Consider the following 10603-nt stretch of genomic DNA (forward strand, 5'->3'; position numbering starts at 1 on the left):
CACAGGACAATTGTAAAAACTCACACCTACAGGTTCGCGCAGCTCAAACCCCCGCCCCCACTCATCAGCGCCACAAAGCGACCAATCACAGAGTTTGCGCTATGCATCGTTGCGACATGTAGTTACATATTTTGAGAGGTGCGTGTCAGTATCAGCGTCAGCCATAGAGAGAGCTATGCGACCGCTAGAAGGCTGCGCCGGAGCATGCGTATGCGCTTGACTCAGAAGTACAAATCTTCCATCTCCTCAAATTATTATTAATGATGTTGTTTTATTATTATTATTACTATTATTATTATCAGCATGAGTATATTATAGTTATCACATGTATCTGTCCACCTCTTGAGCTTCCATCCTTTTTTTTTTCAATATTATTACTATTTTTATTATATATTTAATGAATTTAATAATTGTTTATATATGTGTATGTGTATTTGTATGTATATATGTGTATGTGTATTTGTATGTATGTATGTATGTATGTATGTATGTATGTATGTATATATGTATGTTTGTGTGTGTATGGATGTGTATGTATGTGTATGTATGTGTGTATATATGTGTGTATATATGTATGTATATAAATATATGTACATATATTCTTGTTGTTTTTCTTATTAATTTTATTCTTTACTTTGTGTTCTTACTATTTGTATATTATCATTATTATAGTAGTTTTCTTCATTATTATTCTCTTTGTTTTGTCTGCTGCACTTTATTTTTTCTACTTTTCTCCTTTTCCTTTTCTTCTTTTACTTTCTATTTTTCCCCCTTTTCCTTTCTTTTCCTTTCTTTTCCTTTCTTTTCCTTTCTTTTCTTTTCTTTTCTGTTTCTTCCTTTTCTTCTCATTCTTCTATTTTCTTCTTCCTCTAGATTCTTCTACTTCTACTTATTATTACTATTATTATTGTTCTTTTTATTATTATTATTGGTCCTCTTCCTGTTTTCCAAACCTCCCCTCGCCTCCTCTCTATCATCATTAATATTATTACTTCTACTTTTGTTACCATTATTAGTATTACTGTTTTGACTTGTCCTCCTGTTATCTCCTCATTATCATTATCATAAGTATTTCTGCCATTGAAATTATTCAGGTAGCTGTCGTTGTTGTAGTAGTGGTAGTAGTGATTGTAGTAGTAGTTGTGGTTGTTGAAGTAATAGCTGTAGTAGTATCAGTAATAGTAGACGTCATTGGTGTAGTAGTATCAGAATTAGTAGATGTTGTAGAAGCAGTAGTTGTCGTTGGTGTAGTAGTATCAGAAGTAGCAGATGTTGTCGATGTAAATGTTGTAGTAGTGGTAAACGTTGTTGTAGTAGTATCAGTTGTAGTAGATGTTGTAGTAGTATCAATAGTAGTAGTCACTGTTGTAGTATCAGTTGTAGTAGACGTGGTAGTAGTAGTAGACATTGTAGTAGTCCTCGTCGGTGTGGCTGTAGTAGCAGCAGCAGTAGTGGTTGTAACATTAGTAATTTTCTGTAGTAGTAGTAGTTGGCGTAGTACTTGTAATTAATTATTATATATTATTATTATATATATATATATATATATGCTATTGGTTTCATTAAATGACGGTTATACATGTTACGTATGTTTATATATGTGTATATGTATATTTCCCCATATGTAAGCACTCAGACTATCCACCTTGTTACCTTTACATGCACGCACACACACGCACACATTGTTTTCGTGGTTTTTGTTGTTTGGTTCTCTTGGTATGTGATCCCATTTTGTGTACTACTTGCAAATTCTAAAAAAAATTTGTATAAATTAGACTTAAGGCTACATATTTTTGTAATGTAAATGATGTTGCTCCACTTGCGTTTTTTTGCATGTTAGTCGCCACTAGAGTGCGCAGACTACATTTTTGTGAATCAGAATTACACATACATCTACACCTCTTCATCTTCTATACTTTTTTTCATACAGATCACCTAGACCAGGGCTATTTCCTAAATCACATACTTCCATACTATATTGTAAGTTAAAAACAGTATGCAAACTGAGTATATGTAGATTGTGTCAAATCAGCTTAACATAGACGCTCGAGTAAATTGAATTGGTGTCAGTCCAATTTTCAGAGTTGAAGTTCAGTTCAGTTCAGTGTGGTTTAAATTTCACTGCTGAAAGTCCAAACACTGAAGAGCAAATACAACGATGCGTAGTTACAAGTCCACAAGTCCCAAACGAGCAAGCCATTGGCAACAGTGGCGAGGAAGACACTATCAAAATATTATTAGATATAGACAACAATTAGGTGTTCTGCAAGCTTTATTTGGTGTTGCACAAGGAGCTGCATTAAAATAATTCCTTATTTATCAATAATATGTTATGTTAATATCATTAGTTCATCTGTTTTCTTTTCAGCTTAGTCCCTTTATTAATCTGGGGTCGCCACAGCAGAATGAACCACCAACTTATCCAGCACACGTTTTACACAGCAGATGCCCTTCCAGCTGCAACCCATCTCTAGGAAACATCCATACACACTCATTCACACTCATACACTACAGACAATTTAGCCTACCCAATTCACCTGCACTGCATGTCTTTGGACTGAGGGGGGAAACCGGAGCACCCAGAGGAAACCCACACAAACGCAAGGAGAACATGCAATCTCCACACAGAAACGCCAACTGACCTAGCTGAGGCTGGAACCAGCAACCTTCTTGCTGTGAGGTGACAGCACTACATACTGCGCCACTGCGTCGCCTAATATTATTAGTGTGAAAAGAAAATGAAGTTGTTAGCATCTTTTTGTGCCATAGTGTTAATTTACCTAAAAACTTCAGTCAAATGTACACTACCGGTCAAAAGTTTGGGGTCAGTAAGATTTTTAAATGTTTTAAAATAAGCTTATTCAGCTTACCAAGGCTGCATTTATTTCATCAAAAATACAGAACAAATTGTAAAATTGTGAAATGTAATTGCACTATAAAATAACTGTTCAAAAGTAGTTTATCATTTAATTTAATCATTTATTGGTGATTTTAAAGATGAATTTTCAAAGTCACATGATCCTTCAGAAATCACTCTAATATTAAATATTATTATTACTATCATTATTATTATTATTATTATTATTATTATTATTATTAATATTAATAATAATAATAATAAGAAGAAGAAGAAGAAGAAGAAGAATGTTAATAGTGATAAAAGCAATAATGACTGGAGTAATCATTTCATTTGTAACTACATACAATAAGAAAGCAGTTAGTTAAAATTTTAATAAATATTTAACAATTTTGCTTTTTTTTTTTTACATTTTAATAAACGCCGCCTTGATGAACAGAATAATTTTCTTAAAAAAAAAACATGACAAAAAAAAAAAATCCTGACCCCAAACTTGACTGGCCGTGTATGTTTAAGTATGTTTTTCAAATTCACAAGACTGTAGTATGAAGCACATACTTCCAATCAGCCAGTGTTGCATTCGGTACACATAGACGACAAGCCAATCTTCTGTTCATTAGTAGATGACAAAAGTCTAGATCGTAATGATTTGCAGTTAACTGCATTAAGATGCTTTAATAGTGTCTCGTTATAAATACCGTTTCCTTCCACTGAAAATAGTCCAAGACAGTATTAAAGGGCTAAAATCCCTGCGTCCATTTTTAAAGAGGACTTAATAAAAACGTTAAAGCTTTATATTCCGATAGAAAGTGTTTCTTGAGCTATAAAAGCTCTCAAATATGCTTGATCTTGTTTTCATTCTCGATTTATAAAATCCAAGTTTTTTGATATTCCATGCAGTTTTCATTATGAAAGAGTGAAAAATCTTGTGCAGTGCATTTTATTCTCTGGAACCTGTGGTTTTTATAGGCATTTCCCTTGAAAAGCTCTGATTTATTATTGTTACTTCTTTGGAACATGCTGATTTATGAGTGGTTTGTTCTCAGAAAGGTGCACCCTATGGTGCTACAGTTCAGAAGGATCATAGAATGGATGGATATAATAAGTGACCTCCCTGCCTTCGTATAGTTATGAACTCAAAAGAACTGACCAGGAGACTCTCCTTTCTTCAAGCAGGATTCTTTATTTAGAAACTGACCATTGCTGCAGTCATGAAATCTGACGAGAAGTCTCAGCTGCTGTGTTCACACCAGACGCGGAAGAAGCATCAAGCGTGAGTGATTTACATGTTAAGTCAATGCAAACGTGCGAATAGACATCCGAATGACATACGAATGATTTGCATTGTAAACATTAAATACAAGATTAAAAGATATTACTTTTTATTTTGCATATTAAGGTTTTAGTTATCATACTCCCAAAATAATTCCGCAGAAATCCGCAGATTTTAACCAAAATTCTCCGCAGAAATAGCAAAAACTTCTGCAGATTCCGTTTGGCCCTACACATAAGGTATGTTACTTTACAACACCGATGACTGTAGTAAAATCCAAGGTATTCAAGTATTTACATTTATCTTATTCCAACTAGTCCTTCACCCACCCACTCGTTCCAAGCAGGGATCGAACTAGCAATTCCTGCATGGGAGGCGAATGCTCTAAGGAGGAGGCCATGGGAGTGATGCTGTCGGGCTGCACTCGCCAGCTGGCCTCCGTTAAACACTATACTACGATATTCAGTGGTTTTCTTTAAAGATAGTTGTAAACATTACGCTAATACACTTTAGTATGGTTCAAAACCTTGTTACTATAAATTACCATTGTATTTTAGTTTAATTACTGGTGTGTGGGACCGGTGCAGTGCTTTGAAACAGTAGAAATGTATGTAATCGACGCCTAATCTCTCGCTATACACTTTACTAACCCATGAGGGTGTTTAAACCTTTGAATCAAAATTCGAAGCAGTCAAGTGGGTATAGGCAAAAATGAAGCTTCGGACATCACTGATCACATGATGATGGCAAAATGAATCAAGCTCCGGTACACTGCTTCACTGTGTGATGTATCGTTTTTTTTATTACATGCTTCGAAGCCTCGGTGCACAATGTCACATGACTATTTACTAGAACTTTAAAGATTTGATTTAGCTTAAATAGCTCATGTGTGTTAAGGCTATTGAAGTCAAACTTCTACTATTAGAGATCTTCTTGTTAACATCTAATAATTCACCCAAAGAGAAGTGAATCTGATTGATTTGTTTGTTTCTCTTTATTTTGAGGGTTAAGTAGGAAGGTGGGTGCCATTTTGTTTTGAATCAGTTTTCTCCTGTTTATGACAGTAAAGGGAGCTAGTTTATGTCATTGTTTTTTTTTTTTTTGTTTAGTTTTTTCAGATTAGCAAGAGATTATATTAGAAGTTAGCTTGATTTTGTTTGTTCTACCTGCTGTTTATCGGCCTCATGCTACAGTTAGCTCATGAGAACGTTTTATCAGAACATCTAGGAGTAACAAAAAAATTCCATTGTATAATGCGATATTTCTTCTGGCCTGGGTCAAAGTCTGATGTTTCTATGCATGTCCGTTTGTTAGTGGGGAAACCAAATCAAACCATACCAGTTGCCCTTTTAAAACCCATTTCTGGGATTCACAAATCATTTGAAAGACTTATTGTAGACTGTGTTGGGCCCCTTCCGAAATCGAAATCTGTCCATTTATACATCTTAACCATCATGTGTATGGCTACTCACTACCCAGAAGTAATTCCTCTTCGCACAATTAAGGCAAAACTAATGGTGCAAGAAATGAATTGTTTCTGTTCTGTTTGGTCGTCTAAAAGACAATTCAGTAAGATCAGGATTGTAATTACTTTGCCATGCCTAATATTCAATGGCCAGAAAGTGATAGATTTTTTTTTTTTATAAATTGTTAAAATATTGGTGTCTGTGATACAGCAAGTCCAGAGACTGTAGTGTACACCATGATTTTATATAAAATTTACTTTAATGTGTGATATGATTAAAAAGTGGTTATAAACAAATATTTTCTCAATTAAAATGAGTTGCAGGTTGGACCCAGAAACAGTATCTCATACGCCACGACTTAACAAGTGAATAGGGTTATTGTAAGTTAACACTGTACAATAAAGCTTCAATAATTAGTATTACGCAGTTTAACTAAACTCACGATAAAAACTACAAAAGCTTTAAATGAGGTTAATTTAGTTAATGCCTAAATAATGCGTTAAAACTGCAGTCGTAATCTGACCACAGGTCCTAATCATTTTATTAACCACGTTTAAGTTGTATTTTTGAACTTTTATTAACTGTAAATAATCTGTTTTTTCCTCACTGTTGATTTTAATTAATTAACATTTACTAATGATGCTTCATTGTCATTTTAGTAAAGGAACACAAAAGATGATGAAGAGCAAAAAAACCCCCAACAGAACAGATCTAGTCATAAAAACCTCAAAGCAGTTAAGATAAACCATCCGAGAACAGAACACAAAGGAGAACATAAATGGACGGAAGACTATGAAACTAAACGGAGACAGGTGAGGGTGATGTCATTAACTAGTGATGATGGAAAACAGAAGAAAGGAAAACAAGCTCATACTAATTGCGAAGATAAAATGACGTATGATGTCAGACTACTTCAGTTTTGAAGTTTCTTCAAGGAATAGTTCACCCAAAAAAAAAAAAAATGACCACATAATTTACTCACTCTCAAGTCATTCTTCCAATTTTCTGTCAGACGAACACAGTAGTTTTACATTTTATCCTGGCTCTTCCATGCTGTAAAATGGTGTTGGGAAGTGGCTTTTATTTTGAACCATCCAAAAGAGTATAAATCCATCATCAAACTTAGCATCAGAGGGTTACTGCATGTCTTATAAAGCAGACAGATGTGTTTTTGTAACAGAAATATTTCCATTTTTTAAATCACTGGCACACTCGGTACTGAAGATATTGTGGCACGTGCTCTAATAGTGGCTCGAGACTTCTGGTCTCTTTACTTCCATTGATTTTTAGATGTTAAAACAGCTTGTTTGCTGCTTGATGTTGTAAACTGATATTTTCTTATTGTGTTATTTTACCTTTTAGGTCATGGACACACTTGTTTGTAGAGCAAGTAGTTTGACTGTTTTCTGCCATTTATTATTCCTAATCATTTCTCCCATAGGCCACTGAAGAAGTTCTAAAACAATCGCAAATACAAGCGCACTTCCACACTGCAGAATGAGGACAATATGTTACCCAGAGAAGAGCATATCATTTTAATTAGTAAAAAAAACTTTCCAATTATATCTAAGAGAAACAAAGCACAAACATTTAATTGACGAGCCAAAACAGCAGAACATTGCAAAATTATTTACCTCCAACTCTCTTTGCAGAACACATAATCCTTGCTCCTCACGTCTAACCATAATCTTCTACTCTTATACTTCCTTTTTTTCATTGCAAATAAGCGCAAATGCAATTTGAATGGCAAGCTTCTTGCGGGCTACCATTTTTAACAATTATCAGTGTCTCACATAAGAACTCTGGCATTTCCATGTCACTTCTTGTTTGTGTTTGGTTGTGAGACATAATTTACGGGCCGAGACAAAGTTTTTGGTGATTCTTCATTTTGTAAAGTAGAGGTGTGAACCTACACTGGTCTCAGGGTTCGGTTCGGTTACGATTATCATGCCATTGATTCGGTTCAATTCGATATCTCGGTGCATCACGGTGCATTGACGATGCTTTCTATACACAGTTTTATGTTTTTTTCACAGCACAGCAATTCTTGTATTAAATTGTATAAATATATTTGTATTTATATACTATTTGTAATACAATTTTGTCCTTTAATACAAACAGTCAGATATATAAACTGTACCTTTAAACAACACGAGCATTTATAGCATATAAACAAATGTAAATATCCCGCTCACTTTCTGAGCCTTGTCTAGCGAGTTCTTTTTTACACCCCTTTGATTGGTCACGCGCTTAACAGAAAGGGCAGCGATTGGCTCTTTCACACTGGCGCACAGATGAGTGACACTGATAAACAGCAACGGCGATCACAGCTGATCCATGATATACACGGTGGAGAAAACTCTGCAGACATGCGCTGATGTCTCTATCCAGAAGTATCGATGTCCCACCAGCAGGTCACATGGGCCTCAGTGAGAGAGAGAGAGAAATTGAGTTTACTTTCATTATTTCAATCGCAGTGAAATAGGGGCTTCTGCTGTAAGTGTCAGTGAAAGACTGTCCAGCAAACACACACGCTGTGAAATTGCGCACAGTTTCTGCGTTTTTAAGCAGTTAGAGCGCTGTAAATACTCGCGCTCGCCTCCCTCACCATAGTAAGCTACGGCAACATAGCGCATATGAGATAAATGATGTCAGTACATAATAACCGGTTATGATCTATTACTGAACTGATACCGAATTGTCCACGTCTGCATTTTGTTCCGTGCCATAATTGTCTGGCACTGGATAAGTGCCACTTTGTGGAAAGCCCTTATAAGGAACTGGTTAGGGTGTGTATTATGCAAATTACTATGTAATGTAATGTGTAGTTATATTGTGCATTTATTGTGTATGGCCATACACCCAAAGCGTTTCACAATCATGAGCGGGGTCTCTCCACACCACCACCAGTGTGCAGCATCCACTTCGATGATGCGATGACAGCCACAGAACAATGGCGCTACTGCGCTCGCCACACACCAGCTATTGGTGGAGTGGAGAGAAAGTGATAGAGCCAAATCGGTGGATGGGGATGATTGGGAGGCCATGATGGGTAAGAGCTAATGGAGGGAGTTTGGCCAGGACACTGGGGTTACACCCCTAGTCTTTACGAGAAGTGCCATAGGATTGTAATTACCACAGAGAGTCAGGACCTCGGTTTAACGTCTCATCCGAAAGATGGTTCTCACTGACAGCATGGTGTCCTCTTCACTTTGAGCCTAGTTCACACTACAGAATTTTAAACATCAGCAGATCGCTGTGCTGTTTACACTACATGACTTAATTTTGAGTCGTTTAATCTCTGTGGGCTTCACACTATGCGACACTACGTAAATGGTCCACAAGAGGGGGGTCACACACTACATGATCTGACAACAACTCATTCCCCAACAGGCTTTACTGGGGTATTAAGACTCATAAAGACCACAGGATGGGCGCCCCCTGATGGCCTTACTAACACCACTTCCAACAGCAACCTAGTTTTCCCATGCAGTCTCCCATTCATGTACTGACCAGACTCAGCTCTGATTAGCTTCAGTGAGTAACTGGTCTTGAGCTGCAAGGTGATACGGCTGTGGCATATATACTAAACTTGTGCAAATGGGCACTCAGTTAAAAGACTCCGAATTTACAAACAGAAAATCATATTTGAGACCAAGCTCATGTGCGTACACACATGTTGTAAATTAGGTGGAATGTTTTCAAGAGAAGTTTAAACGCACATATAAATATGAAAAACATTCATTCAATTTCCTTCAGCTTGGTCACTTTATTCATCAGGGGTCACCACAGCGGAATGAACCGCCAACTATTCCAGCATATCTTTAACACAGCGGATGCCCTTCCAGCCGTAACCCAGTACTGGGAAACACCCATACACTCTCACATTCACACACACTCACACACTACGGCCAATTTAGTTTACCCAATTCACCTATAGTACATGTCTTTGGACTGCGGGGGAAACCCATGCAAACATGGGGAGAATATGCAAACTCCACACAGAAATGCCAACTGACCCAGCCAGTACTTGAAGCAGCGACCTTGCTGTGAGGCGACAGTGCTAACCACTGAGCCACCGTGCTGCCCCATATGAAACTTAATGTTTTTTCTCTATCCCATTCTTCTCTCTCTTCTAGAGTCAGTTTTTGCAGTTATATATATATATATATATATATATATATATATATATATATATATATATATATATATATATATATATATATAACTGAGATGATAGTTGAGTGAATATCACAAAGCAAAATAAAGATAATCACCCTCCAGTTGATCCAAACCTGCTTGAATTTCCTTTTTCTGTTTGACACAAGGGCAACACAGTGGTGCAGTAGGTAGTGTTGTCGCCTCACAGCAAGAAGGTCGCTGGTTTAAGCCTCGGCTGGGTCATTTGGCGTGTCTGTGTGGAGTTTGCATGTTCTCCCTGCATTTGCATGGGTTTTCTTCTGGGTGCTCCAGTTTTCCCCCACAGTCCAAAGACATGCGGCACAGGTGAATTGGGTAGGCTAAATTGTCCATAGTGTATGTATGTGTGCGAATGAGTGTGTATGGGTTTCCCAGTGATGGGTTGCGCTGGAAGGGCATCCACTGCGTAAAACATATGGTGGATAAGTCAGCGGTTCATTCCGACGGGGCGACCCCAGATTAATAAAGGCACTAAGCCGAAAAGAAAATGAATGTTTGACACAAAAGAAGGGAATCTGAAGAATGCTGGAAACTGGTAAACATTGACTTTCATAGTATATATTTTCCTATAATGGATACCTCCAAGTTCTTCTTTTGTGAACAACAGAAGAAAGAATCTTATAAAGGTTTGTATCCACTTGAGGGTGAGTAAATGATGAGTACATTTTCATTTTCTGGGTGAACTATCACTTTAATATGGCAGGAGCGAGGCATTGTTAGAATTCTTGGTATGTGTGGACAATCTCTGGCAGACTGAGTGCTGCGTGCTCTATGCACCGATCTCTGCCACAGTTGAACGTGTGCAGA

Source organism: Danio aesculapii, chromosome 18 (assembly GCF_903798145.1).
Source record: "Danio aesculapii chromosome 18, fDanAes4.1, whole genome shotgun sequence".
NCBI lineage: Eukaryota > Metazoa > Chordata > Actinopteri > Cypriniformes > Danionidae > Danio > Danio aesculapii.